This window comes from Pholis gunnellus, assembly GCF_910591455.1.
Source record: "Pholis gunnellus genome assembly, chromosome: 8".
Classification (NCBI taxonomy): Eukaryota; Metazoa; Chordata; class Actinopteri; order Perciformes; family Pholidae; genus Pholis; species Pholis gunnellus.
In genome coordinates this window covers 5,285,999-5,306,401 of record NC_136534.1, presented here as the reverse complement: position 1 = coordinate 5,306,401, position 20,403 = coordinate 5,285,999, and positions in this window count along the sequence as shown.

Genomic DNA, 20,403 nt, shown 5'->3' with positions numbered 1-20,403 from the left:
CATACATGTATATATGAATACAACTTAATAAATGAAATATTTGTACAAAATAGAAAGACTTGAAAAAAACACACACACACACACAGTAGCTGTTAAAAACTTGATTTAGGGCAGCATAAAGCACAGGTAATGGTACTTTAAGATCACTTTCCAAAGCAGCACTTAAATATAACTCAGGATAATCAAATACTGCCAACTGAGAGCAGTCAAAGGCTGAAGGAGCCTTTTATCAAACATATAGACAATCTCAAGTAATTACTGGATGAAAAAGTATTCAGATCCTCACTGCAGTAAACGTACTAATACCATACTGATGAAACAATAATCCACTACGAGTAAAATACCTGCATTCAAAACCTTAGTCAAGTATGTTATTATCAGCAAAATGTACTTTAAGTGCAGAAAGTAAAAGTGCCCGTGCAGTAAAATGTACATTATTTGCCCCTGACCTGTAGTGCAATCTGAAAATCTCCCCCTGACGTCTGTGTCAGTGATATCCAGTTTATCCAAAGATGAGGATTGTAACCAATTAGATGTAGCGATACAAGGGAGACTTAACAGCATTCCAACAATAAAGAGAAACAGGATAACAATACTTGGAATGCTTAAAAGCATTCCAACAATTAAGCCCGCAGGATCACAGTCAGTGTGCTTTGGCACAGGCAGTTTTACTGCCTTTGTGCCACAAAGCCACACTGAATTATTTATTTATAACTATATATCCATTTCTCAGACAGGTGCTTCATGTCCCTCACTCCCGTAACTGTCCGTGCTGGATCTGTCCCCGTTAAATAATTATTAGCATGACTGCATTCAGCTAGCCAAACCTGTCTGGTGTACAGCTAGTAGAGAAGCTTCATGTACTGCTAGTCTGCTGTCTGATTGTGAGGTCAGGTTGATCTGGGATCAGCTCTTTCACTGCAGCTTCTCCGCCAAAGTTCTCCTCTCAAACGGGTCTTGGAGGAGCAGTATGTCACACATTTATATCTTTAATCAGCAATTGGCTAAACTGCTTCATAGACCCGCCTCTTTTGGGAAGTTTTGCCAGCACCCCAGCCAGCTGAGACGTATACATGCGGAGAGGACGTGCAGGAAAATCATATATTTACCCCGCAGATATCATATTTTACACATATTACTGGGTGATTCCATATTTCAAAAACACAAATATTGACAATTTGTATGGTTTATTATTATTATTTTATTGTATTTGTTGTGGTTCAAGGTGGGGCCCTAGCGCCCTCTTGACCAGCCGCTACTGCATGATTAATGATTAAACAAATGGTCATGTTGTGGGAGAAGTATTCCTTTATGGGTTAAGGTTTGTCAGGATGGTATGTTCTTGTTGCAATGTGTGGGTTATGTTTAAATGACTTAAATGGACCCGGCAGATAAATATGCAAAGTGATTTTATTGCAAATTCTCATTCAAAAGATTCACATTTATACAGACTTTTTCTTTTTACAGTTGCCTTAGATGTCACTGCACAAGTACTTGTCCTTTCATGTGTTCATATTCCATTGGGGATGAAAGAGTTTACTCATCTTACCAAAAAAACACAACTTACACATGAAACATGAAATGACACACTTGTATAAACTTTTTGTTTTGTTTAAATCCTACACACATTGGCTGCACTGATAAAAAAAAGTGCAATACTGACCAACGTATTGACTCATTTTATTATATTTAATACAGCCATAACATTTGACCACTCTTCTATTTAACCTCTCCTAAATCAGTTTATGAGCAAACTACGTTTCAGTAGAATCAGTGATATCCAGTGTGGGCACACATCTCCTCCTAAGTGTATATTTTTGCTATTTCAGAGCCATAAAGTCTAACCGGCACAAACCTCAGTCAGATAAAGGATCAATGAGTCAGGCGGACTAGACTAGACTAACATATTCTGCCCCTGCACTCTCTCTGTAACGAGGGGAGGGAGAGGGAGGATGGCAGGTAAACGAGGGGGGATGGCACCCCCCCCTCATATCGCCCTACTACCCCTATTGAAGCATAGACAAAAACATGTTAATGGTACGTAGAGTACGGGCATTACAGGCTTCAGTGGAAGGGGGAAATAAAAGATATAAATCGCTAAATTAAAAAAAAACGTTTGTTCTTCGCAGGTTACCTACTTGAAAACATTTTTTCAAGTAGGTAACAAATAAACGACACAAAAAAAATGCAAAATACACGCCTGCGAATATTATATGTCTAGGACTTTTATTGTGAAAGGTAAGAGTGGAAGGAGTGGATCTGGTCTGCGCTGCCTTAGTCGGGGCACAAAGGAGTGTAGTTTGCCATCTTGGTTTTCATGACTAAACAACAGTATGAAATTATATATTGATGTGTGAATTAATCGGACAGTTGGAACGATTTAAACTTGTTCCATTGTTCATATGAGCACTACTGTTTTAGGAGACACTTGAATAAATGTGAATTTATCCTTGTATTCTGGGGAGAAACCCTTTAAATTAGCGATGTAGACCATCCCGAACATTCCTGTTTAAATAAAAGGCTGGACTGTATTCTGACCCCACTACCAAAGACCTGACGAAAGGCCACAGAGCGTTGGCACATAGCAGTGTGCACCACAGCTTTCTCTACGTAAGCTACTGACAACTGCACAGCAGACCGACTCAAGTTAAACTATGTGCTTTGATTAAAAAACACACAAAAAAAAAAAACACACACACAGTACCCTTTCCATGTGAATTATACAAAAATATCAAGCTATCATTTCAGATACAGCAGGGAAGTATCTGAAAACTGTGACTTTTCACCATAAAGTCCATTAAGCAACGGTATCTTCCATCATAACGTGTCTTCGAATGATATATTTCACCCCTATGGAATTAAAACAATCCAACAATCATTGACAAATGTAGAGAACAGTACATAGTCACTGCGTCACTATCCGACCAGCCAACAACCATCATCAGGCCGTGCTTAAGATCAACAGTATTCAATGCTTTTTAAAAAATACCTTGCCAATGGCCTCCGACATCAATTCTCAATTCAGTGAACTCGTGAACGTTTTCTGGCCTAGCTCAGGTGTTGGTTAGCGCTTCAGAAGGGTTCTGGGGCTGGTCCTGGTCTTAATGGCTGAGGTAGTAGACTTGGTCTGGGTTAGGCCCTTTGCAGAGGCCTTGGAAGTGCTGGAACAGCTACTGACAGGAGCACTGTCCTCTGTCAGTTCCCCCATGGTCCCCTCGGAAGTGTCTTTTGCAGCACCTTTGGAATTATGGATATAGTAACCGCTGGCTGGAGAAATACACTTGGTAACGTTCTTGTTAGTACCCTTAGGAGTGTGCTTGGCAGAATAACTGGCTGGTGGGTCAGTGCGTACGTGTGTGGCTGTCACTGAGTTGAGAGCAGCTTTAGTTACAGTAGTCCTAGCAGCAGCAGCTCTGGCAACAGGCCTGGGATCAGCAGTCCTGGTAATTGTGTTAGGGGTTGTGGATGAAGCGCGTGGATTTCTCTGGAGCCTTTTTTCTCGCGCATGTCTGCACGCGTCCTCCCTGACGGTGCTGAGGTCACAGTTCGTGGTGATGACGGCGAGGTTGACCCTTTCTTGAGAGGGCTCCAGAGCAGAGACACTGGTCAAACTTAACTCTCCAACGTTTACCTCTGCCTGTAGGTCTTCACCAACGCAACTGCCCCTCTCTGGTCTCATCTCTCCAACACGGACACGTGCGTCTCCTTTTGGTTCGTCGTTGTGGCTACCGTTGATTTCACCAATGTGACTCACATCTTTATCACAGTTGTCCTCCCTCTGCTGGATCTCACTCTCCGATGGGACATCGCCATCATTGCATTTCACTGTCCTGCACTTCCTTGACGAAGTGCCGTCCGAAGGAAGCCCGTTCAGAAGGGGGGGGCTGGTGTCCGGTGGGAGGCCTCTCCGTCTCCTGGACGACCTCAGGACCCCAGGGTTCTCACTTAGCGTCCTGATGACTGGGCCATTACTCAAAGGCGGAGTCCTGCCTGAATGTCTTCCTGAGTTCTGGAGACCGCCGAAGGTCTTGGGGTTGCGATAGTAGTCGGTGACCGTTGGGTGGTGGAGGGGAAGGTGCTGATTGCGAGGCAGCTGGTGTTTGCTGTTGGTTTCCTGGACCCTCGGTTTACAGGTATTGCTAGGCCTTGTGCAGGGTCTTGGGGAGCGTCTGCTGGCCATTCCCGTGCTCGGCTTTAACGTAGGAACTGACCGGACGCAGGAGGTTCTTTGTTCAGAGTGTCCAGTCGCCATTGCAACCTGCAACGAAAAGAGGTCATGATAGCATGATGCAGCACTGAGGCCTAAAACAAGGAAATGAATTAGCATTTTTTGTTTCCGGTTCCCTTGTGTTGAAGTCACAATGTGTTTTTGGTTGGATGCCTGAAATAAGGTCTGCTGTTAAAACTAGCTGAAGAGAGTATAACGTTTTGTCAGTGACGGGCCGTCAGGGCCTGCAAAGCCTTCTCTGCTGGCCTAAACAGTTATAGCCCAAAGTTATAGCTATTTTATAATTTAATAATTTTTCTTAAATACACTACATGTTTCATAATTTATTAAAATATGTTTCCCATTATCTTATTTTCTCATTGCACAGCTACTGTCTTCCTCAGTTGCTCTGCTTCCAGTGCAGCTTGTTTTAAGTAGAGCTTTTATCCAATCAGATTTCACCTCTGTGTCTCTAGTAAGAAGAGAGGCCCCAGGCCTGCAGACTCACCAGTGCCTCCATGTGCAGTTTAAGTGAATGGGGACGATATTGTTGATTGGCATAGTCTTCAACCAATTAGATCTTTAGTTTAACATTCTTTGACGGCCAGAGCGGCCTGCAGGCCTACAACTACGTCAGCATTAGCAGCAGCGCTGCAGTGAGATTCTGTGCTGTGATTGGTCAGTGGGCGAGCGCGTGACTATTTGGAAACGAAACTTACAGCAGAGGCTTAGTCGAGTAGTGAGAGTTCATATTGAAAGATATGAATGAAATTATATTTTTTGCATTTTGCTTGGTGTAGATTTTTTTTCATTTTTTTACCTAGCTTTGTTTTTTAACACTCAATGGCTGAAACTGGAAGATAAACGGATTTGTGAGTTGGGATTTAACTGTGGGATTAAACTCTTTGTCAACAAAGAAAAGAAGCTGTGATCAGCATTTGGTAAGTCAACTGGTTCGTTTTTTTTACATCTAATATCTGAATGGCCCTCGAGTGTGTAACAGAATGCATGTTACTGCTGTTGTTTTCCGTTAAGCTAGTTAGCCTAGCCTCCCGGAACACTTGCGGGGCATCAGCTGTTTTTGTTCCGGTTCAGAGGTCACACAGACCGTTGTCTCCTAGTGAGCGCAGAAAACATTATATTTCCTACAATTTAAGCTTCTGCGTTTTCCAAATGCACTAGTATTATTCAAACGTTTTGTTCGGTTTGTAAGCCTCGTATCGAACGGTTTAATACAAATACGTAACGTTATATAGTTACAGCCCAAGAAACGAATAATAACCCTAGCTGTGGCGCCATCATGTGGTTATACGGTGGTATTTCAGCAGTGACGGCCCAGGTATAAAATGCACGGCCTGCCACTGCGTTTTGTTCCATCAGGCACAATGAGGTTAATGATCCAGCTGCCAGTGACTTAAATGACTTTTCACAGCCTTCATCTCCTCTCTTTGATTCCAGGGCATTGAACATATTGAACCACCAAGAGGGGTTGATGTGGAAAAAAAGATATGACAAAGGACCTTTTTTGGATTGACACTTGAGATACACTTCAGCCGATGGGTCTCAACCAGGGTTTTGAAGTGTTATGCTGTAATCCAAAATATTTAATGTAGAATTTGGGACCTATGGTTTATGAGGGCCCCTGCCTGATACCCCTCCACAGCCCCTCGTTCTATTCTTGCTTTGAGATGTTTTAGTTTTTTCTTATAGATCTGGGGATCTTTGATGAATAATCACGGTGTGCACAGGTTTGCGGCATACAGTGATTTGAATGTGATTTGTTTGCCATTCCAGTTGAACCATGTATGCTCAGATTAAGGTCCTTTAGACCGAAAGCACGCTGCATAGATCTAAGTGTGTGGATATCTATTCTATTAGTTTCAACGTTTTGATTATTCCAGCCCCTTAGTTAAGATCAAGCCAGTTGGAGCCAAGTTTTGTTCTACAACATAAGACAGTAAATTCCCCTCTGAAGCTTTTACGCATCTTAAGGAAGAAAGGATGATCAGACCTTGTTTGTCCTCCTGACCTGAAGGGAGAGCTGGCGAGGTCTCAGGAGGTGTCTTTCAGCTCCCTCTCTCCTGTCCTCCTCCTCCTCCGCCCCCTCCCTCCTCCTCCTCCCCCTCCTCCTCCGCTCCTCCTCCTCCTCCTCCTCCTCCTCCTCCTCCTCCTCCTCCTCCTCCTCCTCCTCCTCCTCCTCTCTCCTCTCCCTCTCCCTCCTCCTCTGCTGCTGCTGCTGCTCCTCCTCCTCCTCCTCTCTCCTCTCCCTCTCCCTCCTCCTCTGTGCCCGGGCGGTTAAAGGGCAGAAGGCGCTGACCACTGCAGAGCCTCCAGGCCTCCCTCTCAGAGACTTAAAGTCTCGCTGCGCTGTTGGACAACAAGACAGAGACACAAGGCAGAAAGAAATATATTTATCTAAGCAAAGCGCAAAACATAAGACAAGCATTTTGTTGGATGAATTAACCTTTTTATAGTGAAAGTTGCCTCAATCATTAGAGTATTTAAAAGATATACCACACTCACAAAGACTGACGTGACTGGATCTAAAGTTACGAGGAATTTTTAATGTGCGTTCGTTTTGGCGGTCCCTGTGGAAAAAAAGCAATACTGTTTCCATGAGCACCAGAGTTCCTTTAGAAAACCTCTTATTTTACTGCAGCAGGGGTCTGATAGGCTGCCCCTTGCAGTCCTGGTTCTGATTCTCCCGTGCCTCCCTTCCCTCCAGCGGGCCCAGCAATACGGCCTGGTTCTCCAGGAGTGGTGTCGGTGTCGGTGTCGGCTCCCATCGGGGACCGGTGGTGCAGCGAGGCAAAGCTCTGCTCCTGGAGGAGGAGGAGCGGCTGCTGGCCGGCGCGGAGCTCTCCTCCTATCGCTGGAGCTTCCGACTGCAGGACAAAGGCGTCAGTGAAGCTGGATCTAGGTCGATGATGGAGGCCCCGCTGGAGTCAGGGCTGAAGGAGTTTCAGGTGAACTTGTATGATTTCATCTGAATCTGACCAGGTGGCACCGATGATAAGCATTAAGAAGAAGTATATAGAAATAGGCAATCTTCTCGCTGATGGTCTTGTTTAATTATGTAGGTCATAAAGAGGCGACAGTATTAAATTGAAACTGTTTCATAACCAGTAACTGGTAGCTGGGTGGGTGCCAATTCGCTTCCAGGGAAAACTGCTCCCCAGGCACTATATAGTAGCTGCCCACTGCTCCTAATACTAGGATGGGTGAAATGCAGAGGCTTAATTTCACTGTGTGCTGTGTACAATACGATGTGTGACAATAAAAGTTTGCATTTTTAGGTAAATAAATCCACCCTGAACCCAATGCCGCTCCTCACAGGCCGACACACAGACAGGCCAGAGGATGAGTACCTGTGGTTCTACTGAATATGCTCATGGTCTTTCCCTCAGCTGCAGTCCTGTGATTGGTGGAGAGACAGGAGGTAAGATGCTGAGCACCAGATGGCTTCTTCGCTCGTCCGCTTGCTAAGAAAGCCATGTTGCTAGGCAACGCTGCTGAACCTGAAGTGAAAGAGGAAATGCCTTTGTTGATTTCGGAGGAGATACAGTATGGCAAACACAAAGAACTGTGGGATTCCCATGCAGCTCGTTTTTTTTTGCCTTATTCAAAGCACATTAACTGAAGCTGATCTTCAAACATGGAGAAAGGATCTCTGACAATCCAGAGATACGAGATGAATTTAAACACAACGGTGCATCGGCCTTTCTTCATCGATTGATCGGTTCTTGTCCACACAGTAACGGTTACACGATGAAGCGGAGCCGAGCTCCTGGCACTGACTCAGTTCAGACCACTCCCCGTGCGGCTCACCTCTCAGACAGAGGAAAGACAAGAAGTCCTCGGTCTTGGGCCGGCGTCGGGTCAGACAGGTGACCACGGCCAGGTTGTGGGCGTGGTTGCTTCGTGCCGGTGTCGTCGAACCTGCTGGTCCCAGAGAGCTGGGAGGGGAGTGGGCGAACTTCCTCTGCGCTTGCAGACGTGGTCTGCGCACACACACATGTTCACACAGTCAGCGGCCAGTTATCAGGTACACATATCTAAAACTAATACAGTCCTGCAATAAATCCTTCATGAAGGTTCTAATGCTTATTTGTAAGAAGAGAATTAAACAAAGACAAGTTACACATGCAGGTGTATCTATTATTTTATCCACCCCATTTATATCAATGACGTGAGGCTAAATAACAGCAAGACCTCTCTGTATAATTCAGTAACTATGCCGAGTAACTATTTTTGCAACTTTTATTTGAGGGGTGTACATTTAAAAGAGGGATCTAAATCAAATATTTTCCATTTGATTGGACTACTAGAAAGTGGGCAGGCTTAGAGTTTAGAACGATACGGCACTACATATGATTGGTGGCTCCACGCACATCCCTCCCTCAACAGGAGGAGGAAGATGAGAGAGATAAAAGGGAAACTTTGCTGATTCTCAACCCGGCTTAGTCTCACCACAGCACAGGCAGTACATGCAGATGAAACCATAACAGGAGCTACAGACGCTCTCTGTAATGGCGTGATTTAATACAGATCAGATTTTAAAAAGGGACAGTGCGTAGGATTTGGTGGCATCTAGCGGGGTGGTTACAGATTGTAACCGACTGAATAACACTCTGCCCTCTCCTCCCTTTGCAAGACTGAGCTAATGTGGGTCGCTGTGTGGAAAACCGTGGTAGTGCCGTTCGCCTCGCTCAGAGACTGTCCTTACCATAATAACGATAATAACACAATTTTAGGAGCAACGGAAGTCAGCCGGCGACTGGCGTAACCACGGTTCCGCACTCTACCTCACGTTACCGCAGCTTCACAAGCGTGTTGGAGAACGACGTGGCCTTCAGGTATCGTAAAAACGTGAAAGGCTCTCTCTAGAGCCAGTGTGTGGTTTGTCCGTTCTGGCCTATTGTAGAAACGTAGTTATAAATATTATATTCAATGTCTGCAGATAGACCCCCCCTGAAATGCTACACACTGGCCCTTTGAGAGCGAGTACTACGGGGGGCAGCACAGTACACCTTTTCTCCAACTGTTTATAGGCAAACAGGCATAGACATGCAAACAGGCATGCAAAAACGCACGCTGGAGCAGCTGACCTCTTGCTGGCAGGGTCGTCCTTGTGGCGGTGGATGCCAGCAGGGCGCCGCTGGTTAGGGCGTGTCTGTAAGGACCAGCTCCAGCTCGCGGACAGGACGGACTGACACCGGCTGATGCCATTAACCAGGGAGCCTTCAGAGAACAGTTAGAACTTTTAGTTACTTCCATGAAGCAGTTTCACTACTTTGAGAAATGATCTACGTCAACAATGTCATGTCAATCAAAGCACCGCGAACAAAACTAAAAAAAAACAGTAAATGACGCACTAGAAATAGTTTGTAATGCAAACGACGTTGAAACGCTTTGTGTCAGGTGGGACATGAATAGTGAGCTGCTGGTCACAGCTAAAACAAGAAACCAATGTTAAAGCTTTCTTACATGGATAAAAGTGCAGCAGGATAGCTAGTTTAGGTTAGCTGTTAGCAGCGGTGACCAGCAAAGTCCTGCCTGGCTAAATAACAGAGCTAACAGCTAATGTATGGAGGTTAGATTATGATGTGTTCAAGCTCTACTCAGTCAAAATAAGTGTAGTGCAAAGGTTAATTATAACATGTTGTGTTCAGATGTAATCTTGTAAAATGCATTTTTTGGCAAGAAACGTGAGACAGATCATCGGGGATTAGTAATAAATTAGCATAAAACAACATGCAAACGTTGTTGCAAAAAAGGACTGTATGTTGCTGTCGAATTGGGTATCGACAGTTGTGGAATTTCCCTGGTATTGGTATCGACCACTAATTTCCTGGTGTTATGACATTATATCCAACAACCAGTTGGAGGTCCGTGACATAATGTGTATCAATTTAGTTGAGATGTTGAGAACCACTGGTTTAGATAATGTTGATGAACGACTCCAACCTGTCTCAATGTCTGACTGTGTTTAGCCTGTCAGATATTGTCACTGTGTTCGCAGATCTCAGCAATTAAATTTGAGAGTACAACGTAATTAATACGGACAAAACTGGGTAGTGAAATGGAATTATATTTTAAAGGAATTTCCACAGTAGAGAGTTGCTGGTACTGACCTCTGAGGCTTGTGGGAGCGTGCGACCGCAGCGTCCTGGCCGTGACAGGAGGGCTCAGCAGCGCCCGCGTGTTCCCGGGTGCGCAGGTGTTTTTCACTGAGTGCTTGTGCTGAGGAGCGTGCACGTGTTTTGCAGTTTCTGTGTATCTGGAGTTCGGCAGCGTCCGTGCGTTTTGTGTTTTATGCGAGCGCAGCGTCCTGGTCGATGCTGAATTCTTCTGGAACGAGTGTGTACTTTCTCGTAGGTGTGCGTGCTGCACAGTGTGCGTTATTTTCCCTGCGCACGTTTTTGATTGCGTTTGCACGTTCCGTAGTGTGTGAGTGCATTTATTTTTTGGCGTGTGCGAGTCCTGAGACAAGTTATTTTTTTGCCCTTTGCTTTGTATATGTTTTGAAATGTGCATATTTTGTGTGGTTTTCTGCACGTGCGTGTTCGGTGGCCTGTGTGCGGCCCTCTGCTGTGGTGCGTGTGCACTCTGTCTTACGCGTGTAGTTTTCGGTAGTGCCTGTGTCTTTCGCTGTAAGCGTGCGTTTTTAGATGCGCGCGTGTGTATGTGTGAGTGTTTGTGCGTGGCGCGGTGCGTGTCTCTGAATTCCCTGAGGGAGAGGAAAAGAACTTTGCGGACCAGACGTTCTTCACACCAAGGCATCCCGTCACTGATGTCCTGCAGAGGCACACACACACACACACACACACACACACACACACACACACACACACACACACACACACACACACACACACACACACACACACACACACACACACACACACACACACACACACACACACACACACAGGATCATCTAGAAATGCTCAAACTGGAATCTATTACGATCGACATTTAATCCCCTTTTTACCTCTTAAAAAAGAAGTCAGTCAACTATTGCTAGTGGGCGTAACTGCACAATTAAATACAGTTAATTACCCACAAGAGCACTAGCCTAGTTTGTGTGTGTGTGTGTATATGCATGATGTATGTTGTTTCTTTTTTTCAATAAAAAAAAATGTATCACACAAAATGATAAATTTGGTTTATAAATGCACCTTCTATTGACACTTAAAAGTCTATGATCGCTCTAGAAAAATGGATACACTGGTCTGGTCTTATTTGACGAATACCACTTTATGTGTAAGAATTATCATATGCCAGGTTTTGGTGCATGTGCATCAGTTCTACATCGGGCCTCGTGGTTTGAGCCATCACGCTGTCTCTCTCTACAAAGGAGTGAGAGACACGCAAGTCTCCACATGTATAAAGGTGATTCGGACCCAACTGCTGTCAAGGATGCCCCGTCTAAATGTTGACTTAAGGAGGAAAGACATTGCACTCACATATTTCTTTTTGATGATATTCCGTTTGGGTCTGTCTGTACTCATCTTGCCAAGCAGACGCTAACGGGCACATGAATTACAGAAGCCTGCTTCTGGTGATTTTGATACTCTCGCTTTGCTTTTCTCCGCCGTTGTGAAAATGTAGATTCTAACCGCTCAGTTCTGGAAAAGAAGAGTCAAAAAATATGCATTACAAAATATAGTGAAGCATTTTTCTCTTAACATTTTATTTTGACTTGATGGATGGTCAAAAATAAAGACACCAACAATTTAGAAAACAAGCACAACAATAGGTACAAATGCAAAGAGAGTTGTAAACACAGTCATATTCTAATTGAAAACACTGGCAGTAAATGTTCAAAATAAAATCTGCAGAGATTTTATATAGACCCTTTGGATTGTGGAAACAAAAATGATTGAGCAATTACCTGACTTTGGCTAACGTGAACTAGCTGCCAGCATGTTTCGTGAGTCAGAAAACAGATTTGTTTTTTCAGTATAGTGTTGAATTTGATTTAGTCAAAGTTGTTGCATTGCTGTTACAAACACAGCAAAACAAAACGACACATTTGAGAAATTTGGCTTTTTTCCCCATTTTAAAAAGACTTTCATAGACACCCATGTAGATACTGGGCAATCTAAAGCATTGTTTTGTATCTGTATACTAAAATCGAACCCTAACCAAACTGATTCAAAATAGGAAATGTAAACTTTTGTTAAGAGTATTTCCAGGCTCCAGTGTTCTGATCCTTTCACTGAATTTGCCATTTGGAATAGCTTCCACTAAAAACAGTGTATTAACTGTGTTTCTTCTTATAATGAGGCCTGGACTCCCTGCTCCCATCCATCAGCAAACTACTACACATTCACAATGGGAACTGCCCTTTAGCCAGTCTTGCTCAAGGGCACCCCGATAGAGGGCTGGTGATGTGGGACAGCAGAACACCGACTTCATCTTAGTTGTCGCACGTGCACTATGATAATAACATACTGCTTGGACTAAACCTCCCATCGGCTGCAGTGGATCATCTATAGCTTTAAAAAGGGAGATGGGGAGCGCCTCGTGAGAGGGCGCCGCTTTAAAACACGGTGCTTGTTAACGTATATAATGGACTAGATTGATGTGTGTGTAGCATCTGCATCAGTCAGGACGTGTAACAATGAAGAGGACAGTGTATCACAGCGAGGATTTGACTTCTAGTCATGTCAAACGAAGCTAATGTACAACAATGAGCGTCCATTCACCTGCAGCAGGATTACAGGTGCCTGCAGCCACCTTAAATCGATACATCTCTGTCAGCACAGGGTGTAATGGGGAGTGTGGATGGCAGCCTACATTTCTGTGTAACTGCTATGATCCTGACCATACTGACCATCATTAAAGACGCCTAGCGATGCGGGTGGCTGCACGTCTCTATTCTGCTCATACTAGTCCTTAAAACAAAGCGAGTACCAAACAATAATCGATCACCCACCTCCAGCAGGATTACCGGCCTACATCACGAGCACACCGGCGACAACCGAGCGGCACACGGACCCACTCACACTTTTTTTTAAACAAACCCCGGAACAACGAATCACATTAAAAAATATCCTAGCGGCTCACGTGTGCCGTTATTCACCTCGCAGAGCCGTTAGCCCCAGTGTGCGGCTTCGGTCTCGGCACCTGCACGGCTGTCGAGCGCAGGGAGGCAGCACCACTGCGGTCATGTGAGCCGCTGTATCCGAACCGAGGCCTGCCTGTATTTTAGTGCGCGTGTATTGTTTTAATTACGGTCGGTTCAGGCGAGGAGTGACTTCCAGTTCGCTGAGTGTGCGTCCGTCACGTGACCCGGAAATCGGTCGCGGTCCATCATCCCAGTAGTTCTGATCTATTAAATGGCAATCACCGAATTTCATCCTTTCTCATCCCTCAATCCTGGCGTCACCCCGAAACCAGTACGCTCGTTTGAAAGCACGGTTATTTCTAGACAACGTTAAGATTCTAATGCGCGTCTATTCTTACAATTAAGGTACAGGCTGCGGATGATGCCCGTCCAAAAATAATTGATATAGAAGACAAAGACAAACTGAAATATATTCTAACATTATTTCAACCTAATAAAAACAATATTTTGTACACAAAAGAAACTCATGGAAGAGAAAACTTGAGCCCCTTTACCACACAATCACTACTGTCACTGTGCCATAATGTCACAATGAGATAAAAGTATTCATTTAGTTGAATTGACTAATCTTACTTTTCTTCTGATCGTGTTTGCGAAACATATTGTGTTTGAATAGTGTGTGTTTTTAAGTAGTTATACACATTGAAATGTAAAACACATTTTATATTATTTAAATGTCACTTCAGATGGGAGGCCACAGTCTGCCCTCAGTCTTATTTTGAAAGGCTCTCAGAATTTCAGCAGTTTGATCGAATTTTGCATATTCTTGCCCTGCTGTTAGTTAGTATTCTGCTTTTCCTTTCTTATAATAACTAATGACTAACTATAGATTGTATGGCGCCAGTAGTAGAGGTGAAATGATGCCCCCTATTGGTGTGGAGCATGTAGCCTACCCTTTAAATAAATGAGCAAACGTACAGTAAAGGAACCTCATTCACAGACCGTTGTATTTAGTGTTGTGGAACAACATGTTTGGGGATATTAGGGACGTGAGGACTCTTCAAATAAAATGTGCACAGACTGGTTTTTAAAGCTCTGACAGTCTAATATATCCTGACGTATTTCATTCATTATTACAATAGTAGCCTATAAAGTGTCATGGTTGTCTATCTAAACAAAAGCTAAACAACAATTACGTCTTTAAATATGTGACAGTTCGGATAAACAGCATTCTAATTAATCCTCTTACCCAGCTGTGGGCCCAATCAGCGGCAGGTGTGATAATGAAGTTGAGAGGCAGTTTGAGAGCAGACCAGACCAGACCAGGCTCTCCACAGGTGGCAGCTTGGACTCCAGCGCCCCTCTTTTGTCAAATCATGCCGCTCTTGGCGTGGTTTCTTTGGGCGTTGTTTCGCGGTGCACTGGGGGGTCCGGTCCAGCTCGCGACATGGTCGGAACTTGGCATAAATCCGGTGAAGACAAATCAGGACGGAGCCCCGCGTCCTCCGTTCTACCACCTGCCCATGTTCCTGCACGCACCTGGGCCACTTGTGCCGCGAGAGCTGTTCCGACCGGTTCCTTATAAAAGTCCGTTTCCCGCCGGACTGACTGCGCTGCTGTTACCGACCACGGAGGAGCCGCAGAGCGTCCAAGACACGGGTGCACGCGCTGTGCAAGTCTTTTGCGGCACCGATACAATTTCTCTGCTTGTGGACCGCTTCCAGCTGCGCGCGTGGACCACTCCGTCCCTGTTCCGACTGGGCTCGTGCCAGGCTAGCAGTGTCAGCCCCCGCTCGCTATATTTTCGGTATGGACTGACGGAGTGCGGTGGAGAATCCAAGGTGAAGGTCACTAGAAAGAAAGGTTTCATAAAATGTTATTGTTCGCATTTAAATTATTAGTGTGCTGCAGGGAAGACGTGTTTTTGTCGGCCAACCCGGAAGTTAGCATCGCACTGGTTCCATCACAAAAAGCTGATGTGCTAATTTGGGATTATTTCTCAAAATGAGCAGCTCTGTAGCAAACAAACGTTTATGATAATCACAGTTTGTTCAGCAAGATGATCATTCCTTTTTATTATTTTAAATCGTAAATGCAATCGAGAGAAGTAAAAAAAGCTTACGTTATGCTAGTAACCAGAAGTTGGCAAACTTTTTTTGATATGGAGTGTTATTTACAAATGTACTTGTTACCCAGAGTGTCATATGAACATTAAGGTTATAATTAAGTTGAATAATGACACCTCATCAAAATTGATATCCCCAATAGATCTGTAACTTTAACTAATGGGCCCATGAACGGCCAATGGTGGTGACGGAGGTCATTTGGCATGCCAACTCGAACATTTCCAAAAAATCTCTTGCGTGCTTAATGCTAGTGTGCTGTTGGTTAAGCTATCGTGTGCCAAAGGGGGTGCCTACGGTTGCGTATCCTATGAACAAACTACATCACGGTCACATGACTTCACCACCACTAAGTTAAAGGCAGACTACTGTTTGACGTGATGAAGTTTAGTGGTTTCATTCAGCTTTTTTTTTTTTTTTTTTTTTAAGGGGTGTGAAATGCGTTAAAAAATTCAGGCGTGGGTGGTGTATTTTATATTGTGGAACAAAACGTCCAGGTGTTGGGACTCATTCTAGTAGCACTCTATTGGCAGAGTTTTGCATTATTGGCTGCATGTCTGTGAACTCTTCAGTATGTTTTTCGATAATTCTGTATCGATATCTCTCAGGTTGTTGGTGGTCAGCTGGTGTATAGCTATATGCTGAGTTATATTCCACCGCCGCAAGGCTACGTCATCAGAGTTCTACCTCTTAACCTTCCCATCCATTGCCATTACAACAGGTTGGTCATTTGTGTGCTTCCATATCCACATGTGGCTCAGTGTTTGCGAAGTGCTGTGTTCTGTCTCTATTTGAAAGTATGAAAAACAACATTCCTTGCGACCTTCTGTGCCACTTTTTGTCAGCCTCTGGAGTGATGTGGTAGAAGAATCTGTCATTTGTGTGTGTCTCTCTTCCCCCCTGTCTCAGGTTTCATTACTCTTACCAAGTTGGCTTCAAACCTCAAATTCAGCACACAACCTTTTTGAAGAGCATCAGGAGCAAACTCAAGTACAGCCTCACCGTCTGCAATGGTAACGCACCTACATTACGGTACCTTTTAAAAAAGGGTTCGGCGCCTCTGTCTTTGGTGCAGGATGACATTAATGTAAATATGTGAAACCATGCACTGCTTAAAATTGTCATGTCTTGTTTCAGAAAAATCTAATATTTGAAATGTTACCTTTAAACATGCAGCTCTGTGAAAGCTAAGATCAAGTGTTGAAAGTCTACATGCTAATCAACACATCTCTTGTCAGCGTTTTTCTACAACTTCATCTTATATCTTTCCTGTAACTGTAGATTTAATACACACGCGTTGTGGGTGCAAGGTGAACTAAGATCTGTAAATATGAAAGCATAAATCTAGGTTGTTTATCAAACTACGCTGTAGGATTTGCATGAACGTGTACGATAACGACAAAATGCAAAAGCACAATTTGCAACTCCAGACGAGGTGTGTGTGTGTGTGTGTGTGTGTGTGTGTGTGTGTGTGTGTGTGTGTGTGTGTGTGTGTGTGTGTGTGTGTGTGTGTGTGTGTGTGTGTGTGTGTGTGTGTTACCAGCCCAGGGGCAGCCCGTCCCTCCAGACCACTGGTTCTATTTAGGGGAGACGGTGTACTTTGTGGCCCAGGCAAAAGTCCTGTTGTCTGGGGAGAGGCTTTATGTGGACTCATGCTATGCCACAAGCTCCAAGGAATCAACCAGCATGCCCAAAGTGGATATCATTGCTAACAATGGGTATGTCTCTAGTGAGAACACAAATGGTTTACACTAAGTGGTTTGTCAATTTTACATGTCTTTACTCATGTGTTTGTGCTCTGACTTTTGATTGCAGCTGCATGACAGACAGCAGGAGGGAGGGCAGCAGCTCCCGGTTCCTGACGGGAGGGGGCAGTGTGGTGACGTTCTCTGTGGATGCCTTTCTCTTCAGAGCAGTCTCACAAGTGAGACTATTTATAATTCCTCTGAAGCTTCCTCCAGTGGTTTCAAACCTAGGGGTCTGGCCTCTCGCAAGGGTCACCAGATAAATCTGAGGGGTCACGACATGATGAAACCTTTTGCCTCATTAGGGATATTTTGGGCTTTTTATTTATTCATTTTTATTTTGCTATAATTTTGGCCGTGTTGATGCATATGGCATTTTTTTTTCCCCGTGTAGCCAAAATACAGATCCTCAGACCCGCAAGGATGAAAATGCCTCATTAAAACCAAAATATTTGATACCACGGCCATTACAGTGTAAAACTCTGCATTATATCAGGCTTTCAATCTAGCGCTCTAATCACCTGTGAGTGTAATAAGACTGTTTGTCTGTGTATAGGTGCAGTACCTCCACTGTTCAATGTCAATCGGTCTCACCCCTTCCCACACCTCAAAGTCCTGCAACTACAACGAGACCACTGTCAGGTAAGCAACCAATGTTAATAAGAGAACCTTCTCCACAACTATAACACGGTTGAATGAGTGACGATTGGATGATATGAAAATAACAATATGAAAACAAATTGTGGAAATCATTTTGAAAAGGTTGTTTGTGTGCCTTGCGTGGAGTGAAGTAAACAGTTTGTACTAACGGACATGACTGCTTTGTTGTGTCATGTGTGTAGGTGGGAGGAGCTGGAGGCCACAGCCCCAGTGTGCTCCTGCTGTGATTCCATGTGCTCCGACATTCAGGACTGTAAGTTGTGGGGCCGTAGTTGAACTAAAATGACTGTACATCACACCACAGTAGCCGATAACTGAAGATAAGTAAAAAATATCTAATCGTATGTGATAAAAGTGATTCTTAGTTAAGGATTTTCACACATTATACATACAACTATATGATTTATCTATTATAGTGATGGTATTGCAGTATAGATAATTCTGCAATACATAATCTGGTGCACGTATCACCAATCCACCAGGTGCATAAAAATAGACCGTCTTTGTGATTTAGAACTTTTAAGTCAGACTTTCTGTTGACACGTAAACGTACCTGTTGCATAAAGCTTCCCTATGAGGGACACTGACTTAGACATCCTGTTGCACAATGTGTTTTGGGTGGAAAAATGGCAGAGGCAAGTATGGGAGGAAATAATAGAAAAGTTAAACGGTATAAATCCAAAGATTATTAAAGATGTTCATAAACAATTCAAGTATTTGGTACAAGAATCTAACAAATGAATGGGTAACGTTAGCTAAAGGTAGTTGATAAAGAGATGAAAGTTACCTAAAGGTAATAAACGGTTCAAATAGTTAGCTGAAAGTAATGAATAAACAGTTAGCTTTAAAGTAACGTTATGGATGAAGAGTTGAAATGGTCAACAAAATCACCTCACGGGTTGTTGCCATAACAACAAATCTCTCGCCGCACGTTTAACCAGGGGGAAGGTGGCTTTCCTACCTCAAATACAGTCAGTCTTGATATTTATGCAAGAGACAGGCTAAACTGACAATCTATGACCAGTCCACCTAAGTGTCTCATGGTTTTCCCTTTTCTACTCTAGCTGTCAAGAACACAGTCAGCAGTCCTGGCTGGCTCGTTGGACAAAAAGGTGAACAGAAACCAAGGACGGCGGTGGCATCTTTTCAAGCAGAGGGAGGAAGAGACTGGGTGGACGAAGATGAGACGAGGGACGAAGGAAAGGATGAGCGCCATAAAAAAGTCCAGACTTTTCCATGGGAGACAGAGATTGGCCATGAGGAGGAAAATGATGATGCCATTCCTGAGGAAACAAAATGGAAGCACAGCGCTGCAGTCAGCCAGCAGGTGAAGGGAGAAAAGGAGGGTGAGACAGACGAGGTGGTAATAGAAAAAGAACTTGCAACATATGGCATTATGTCTGACCAGATGAGACCAGAGGAGATCCCTCGTACCAGAAATAGTTCTGTGAGCAGTTTGTCCAGTGTCCACAGTAACACTGAGGCGTCAAAAGATGGTTCTGGCACCACTATTGCTACAAGAAATCCCAGTCTTAGTAATGCAAGTAATCCCGGTTCAGCTGAAAATGTTCCCAGAGCTGTAATTCCAAACATTAAACTTTGTCCTAAAGGTGATCAAATGAGTTGTAGTGAAGGACGCGATGCCAAGTATACTGCTACTGGTGCAGAGAGCTTTACCCCCAATAATGTTAGAGCTACATCTGGCACCAGTTCTCCTTGGGATTCAAGAGTCAACGGGAGTCATCTCAAGACTTTAGCTGGGACACATTCCGACACCGGGAACTTTAAATTTGCCCTCCTAGGTTTTCTTAATGTCAGCAGGTTAGGAGTGAGCAGGCTGGAGTCAGAAACAGTGGACACTCTCCTGTGGTCGGAAGAGGTTGAGTCGGTGGGTAAATCAGTGGGCACCAAGTCCAACGAGTTACGAGGCCAAGTAGGTGTTTATGTAAACGGTGAAGGACCACATAGTTATGGCGATGAAGATATGCTTCAGAGTCTACAGGTCGGAGGGTTAGAGGCAGACCAGTCTGCTGCTCATCCAGCTGACTTCACAGACCCAAACTTTAAAGACTGGTTACTTGGCGAGTCTGAAATTGAAGAAGCTGAGGGTTCAGAGGAAACGCTCAAAGACAGCCCCAGTCACTCTGCTGTGGTGGCCGTCACCAATGCCCTGCAGGGCTCTGAGAGCAGCCAGATGTTGGCCAGGGGGTGGGCTGAGGGGGCACTCGGATGGGACCTGCAGACTTCAGGGTCTGTGGTGGAGGAGTTGAGACGGGAGTGGAGGGATGACTTCTATTAAAGATAATCTCAGAGGTATTGAAGTTTCCACAAAGCAGTGATGTGACAATTGGAGCAATAGATTGAAATACTCCTGTGCAGTTGAGTCCAATTCAACAGCCCACCAAATAATTCTGTCATCTATCTCTTCTAATTAAGCTTATTGGGCTCAAAAAGAGCAGGAAATAATATACTAGGCGGTTCTATTGGTAGACTGTCACAGCAGGGACATGACTTGAATCCATACACGGAGCATCAGCTGGAGGAAATAAGGCACTTCCTGATTAGCAGACTGCCTCAGTTTGTGGAGCTTCA